This window comes from Pteropus alecto, unplaced genomic scaffold (genome assembly GCF_000325575.1).
Source record: "Pteropus alecto unplaced genomic scaffold, ASM32557v1 scaffold86, whole genome shotgun sequence".
NCBI lineage: Eukaryota > Metazoa > Chordata > Mammalia > Chiroptera > Pteropodidae > Pteropus > Pteropus alecto.
Window position 1 is genome coordinate 12,813,925 of NW_006442109.1, and position 5,209 is coordinate 12,819,133.

General features: G+C 32.0%; 1 non-coding gene across 1 annotated transcript; it reads right to left on the reverse strand.

Annotated features, from left to right (window-relative positions):
- Nucleotides 1-3,680: 3,680 nt before the first annotated feature.
- LOC112469615 lies at nucleotides 3,681-3,799 on the reverse strand. Its single transcript, XR_003042712.1, has one exon. It is a non-coding gene; the product is annotated as a 5S ribosomal RNA (ribosomal RNA).
- Between the last annotated feature and the right edge of the window lie 1,410 nt (nucleotides 3,800-5,209).

The window sequence follows — 5,209 nt, forward strand, 5'->3', positions numbered from 1 at the left end:
TCCAGCTAGAGGACTGGGAAGAGAGGCTCGAGAGAGCCAGAAAGTGTTGAGGAGATCATGGAGAGAAAGAAGGAGGTCAAGAGAATAATAAAGTTTTATATGAATTTATGGGTTCACTTCTGAAGTACATATGCTTGAATCTGACTCTAAACACCATACCACAGGCTTTGAGAACTGAGCAACAGGGTAGATCATCTTTGAGTTCCCAGGCTGGCTACTCTGGCACCTATGCAAGACAGATCTAAGTAGGACAGAAAACACTTTGAAACCTGAACTGAGTGTAACCATAGTCCATAGAAGGCAAATTAGAACTTGCAGCTTGAAACTAACCTAGGTGTTTGCCTACTAGAACAAAAAAATCAACATTCTTCTTAGGATTTATAAAAGACCTGGAGTCTCATAACATAACATTCAAACTGTCTGGGTTACAATCCAAACTTACTAAAATGTTTAAAGAACCAGCGAAAGAGATGACTCCCACCCTAAGAAGGCACAGATGTTGGAATTATCAATCAGAAGCTTTAAAGCAGTTAGTATAATCGTGCTTTTTGAGAAATAAAGTCAAACGTTTTTTGAAATTAATAGAAAGTCTCAGCAAAGAAGTAAAAGCTATAAAGAGAACCAAAAAGAAAGTAACTGAAAAATGCAATATTCAAAATATAAAAATAATTTATGAGATGGGCTCAATGGCAGAATGGACATGACAGAAAAAGGTCTGTGGACTTGATAAATTAATAGATATTATCCAATCTGAGCAACAGAGAGAAAAAAATATTGAAAAAAATGATCAGAGTCTCAGGAACCTATAGGACAATACAAAAAATGAGATTTGGATGTTATTTGTCGATCAAAGATATTTATAAACATTAAGTCAAACCACTGGTTATATGCAGGGGAATAGGCATGTTACTGTTTAAAGACTGTGAGATAAATGTAACGCATCATTGCAGGTTTCCCCTGTCATTTTGGTTTCCAAGAAACTGTTGAGTTAAATTTTAGCCCTGACTATAACTTAAATTTGGAAAATTCCAGACAACTTTTTCATTACTTATTTCCAGTGCAAAATGCAAGGAAACAATGAAAGGAATAAAATTGGAAAAGAACAATCGAAACTTGCTGTTAGCAGATGACATGATTGTCATCATAGAAAACTTATGGAATCTTAAATATTAGAACTAATAAGTGGATTTAGCATGATTGATAGATATAAGATCAGTAAACAAAAATCAATTAAATCAATTATACTTCCAAATATTAGCAATGACCAGTTGGAGAATGAACATTTGAAAGAATCAGTATAATTTACAGGAGCGCCAAAAACAATAGATCTAGGAATAACTTTAAGGAAAGATATGAAAGACCTCTACAGTAAACACTACAAGACATCGCTGAGAATGATTAAAGCAAAAAAATAAATAAATAAAAATTAAAAGAGTTATACCACGTTCATTTTGATTTTGAAATGTCGAACCAACCTTACTTTCCTTATATGAAACTCTCATAGTCGCGAAGTATTAACATTTTATGGATTAGATTTCTTAAAATTTTATTAAGCATTTTTATCTTTATGTTCATGAGGATATTGGTTGTGTTTATTTTACAAAACTCATGTTTCGATATCAGGGTTATGCTAATCTCATAAAATGGTCTGGGAAAATTTCAATTCTCTATTTGCTAAAAGAGTTTGTGTATGATTGGTGTATTTATTCTTTAAATGTTTGAAAAAATTAACCTGAGAAGCTATCTGGGACTAGATTTTTAATTGTGGGAAGATTAATTTTTTAAATCAAGGGCTATCAGCATCTTCTAGTGTCAGTTATGCTAATTTGTAATTTTCAAGAAATTAGCTCATTTCTGATTTGTCAATCTACTGGCATAAAGTTGTTCATAATATTCCATTACTATTTTGATTTTTTAATATACTTCTAGTAATGCCATATTTTTCATTCCAGATATTGTTTAGTCATGCTTTAGTCTTCATTTTTGATCAATCTAGTTAAAGGGGTTATAACATTTTTTATATTTTTCCAAGAAATAATATTTATGTTTATTTGTTATATTGTCTGTTTTCTTTGACTTGTGCACTACACTTCTTTTCATCATTTTACTTATGTTGATTTAAAATTGGATCTTCTTTGCTTAGCTTTTTAAGGAGGAAATTCGTATAATTGGTTTTATACTTCTCTTGCTTTTGATAGAAGCATTTAGAGCAATAAATTGCTTTCTAAGCACTGCTTTATTTATGTCCCACAAATTTGCAACTGATATATTTTAATTATCACTTAATTTTAAATATTTTTAAATTTGCATCATGATTTCTTCTTTGACCTATGGGTTATTTAGGAGTGTTTGGTTTAATTTCCAAATATTTGAGGATTTTCCATATATCTTATTACTTCTAGTTTAAGTCTATTGTGGTCAGAGGTAATACTCTGTATGATTGCAATTTTCTTAAGTTTATTGAGCCATGTTTTATGGCTCGGTGTATGGTCTGCTTTGGTGAATTCTTTACACATTGATTTATCAATAGTATGTTCTGCTGTTGGGTGGGTGTAATGTTCTATAAAGACTAATTAGGTTCAGTTACTTGCTGATGTTGCTCAAATTTCTGTTTTTATTGATTTTTGTCTACTTCTTCTATTACTGAGAAGGGGGTGTTAAAATTTGTTACTATGGATTTGAATTGGTAGGTTTTCCCTGTCAAATCTGTCAGTTTTTGCTTCATGTTTCTTGAAACTCTGTTATTGGAAGTATACATATTTAGGACTATTATGTCTTCTCCCTGAATTGACCCCTTTATCATTATAAAATGTCCTTTTTTTTTACCTCTGGTTCTTGTTCTGAGGATTACTTTGTTATCTATAAAGTCACTTAGGAATAGTTTCTGCATGTGTAGTATTTTGCATCTTTTACTTTAAACTTTTATGTGTCTTTATATTTAAAGCACACTTCCTGTAACCAACATATAATTTGATTCTTATTTTTCATCTAGTCTGACATTCTCCAAATTCGGAGTCTTAATTCACTTTCAATTAATGAATTATTGACATGATTGACTTGAAGTCTACCATTTTTGCTGTTTGTTTTCTATTATTTGGCTAGGTTTCAGTATTCCATTTCAATTTCTCTGTTGACTTTTTATCTATACCACTCTTCGTTTTACTTTTTTTTCATGATTTCTCTAGGGACTACAATATACATTCTCTACCTATTACAATGTACTGCGAATTAGTATTATACCACTTCAACTGTAATGCAGTAAACTTACAACGGTATGCTCCCATTTACCCCATCCATTCTTTGTGCTATTGTTGCTACATTTACTTCTATATTATAAACCCGTAATACATTTTTATCTTTTCAAAAGTCAATTACATTTTAAATAAATTAAATTTTATAGGTCTTATATTTTATTCACATATTTACATTTTTTGTTGCTTTTTATTTCTTCATGTAGAACCATGTTTCTATCTGGTATAGTTTTTTATTAGTGTAAAGAACTTCCTTTAACATTTATTATGGTATAGGTCCACTGCTAATGAATTCTCTTAATTTTATTTTCACTTTTATTTTTGTAAGTTTTTGTTGTTGTTGTTTTTTAGGTGAGGCAACCCTTGGTTGACCTCACAGATTGCAAGGAACTTGTCAGTTTATAATCCCTTATTTTTTATTTTTTTTTACGCCTACAGCACCTGGTCTTCCTAGGTGGTCTCCCATTCAAGTACTAACCAGGCCCGACCCTGCTTAACTTCCGAGATCAGATGGGATCGGGCTTGTTCAGGGTGGCATGGCCGTAGACTCACTTTTATTTTTGAAGGATATTTTTACTAGATATAGTATTCTGGGTTTGTGGATTGTTTTATTTTCACATTTTAGAGATATTATTCTAATACGTTCCAGTTTGCTTTTTTCTGTTGAGAAATCCATAGTTATTTTTTATCATTATTCCCAGTAGACAATGCATGCTTTTCTTTGGCTGCTTTTAGGATTGTCTCTTCATCTTTCATTTTTATCTGTTTGACTCTGATGCATATAGGTGTGGTTTTCTTTGTGTTTTTCTGCTCGGGTTTGTTGAACTTCTTATATAGGTTGAAAGATATTTTTCATCAAATTTAGATCAATTTTAGTCATTATTTCTCCGTATTTTTTGGTTCCAATTTTTCTGTCCTCTATATTTGGAACTCAAATTATATGTATGTTGGCTCGATGTCTTCCCACATTTCACTGAGACTTTTTTTTTTTAGCCTTCTTTTTCTCTGTTTCCATTATGATGGTTTCTATTATCCCATCTTCAAGTTCACTTTCTCCTGCAGTGTCAAATTTATTTGTAAGCTCATCTAGTAAATATTTTCTTTTAATTATTAGATTTTTCAGCTCTAGAATTTCCAGTTGTGTTTTTAAATAGTTTTCATTTATTTACTGAGATTATTTACTGATATGTTCGCTCGTTTTGTCCATCTTTTTAAAAGGTCATTAAACATAATTGTTATTTTGAATTCTTTGTTGGCTAATTTTAAAATTTCTGTCACCTCTGAGTCTATTTCTATAGGTCCTCCCACCCCTAGTTATGGGTTCAGTTTTCCTTCTTTACACATCTAATATTTTTTGATTATGTGCTGAGTATCATTGAGATTGGATCTCACTGTCTTTCTTTAAAGAGTTTTGTTTCTATAGGCAGTGAATTTATGTTCAGGCTGGTTTAATGCCTTTGAGATTTATTAATACATTTTGTTGGAGTGAGCCCTTGCTACAACTGGCTAGAGTATCAACTGAATGATTGGGAGTATTCAGCAAGGTCTCTAAACTGTGGCATTCAAAATTACTATGCGACTTTTAGAATCTCCATTTAGCTCATATTGCTTGAGCATGTATAGCTTGGTACATGTTCTGAGCATATCTAACTTATATGCCAAAGAGTTAAGGGGATCTCTATGTGGATTTCTGGAACTTTTTCTCTGTGCAGTTTCCTCATCTGTGGTACCCTATCCTACAAATCAACTTACTCCATCAGCCCTGAATTCTAGACTATACCTCTTCAGCTCATCAAGACCTCACAGTTCTTCGTAGAAACCACCTCCCTACTTTGCTGTTTAGAAACTAGCTTTGAGCAGAAATGTGGGGTGATGTGGCGATCACCACATACGTTGTTCTTCTCTCAGGGATGATAGTCCTTTGCTGACTGGTTTTCAATAACGAAAAATAACTTATT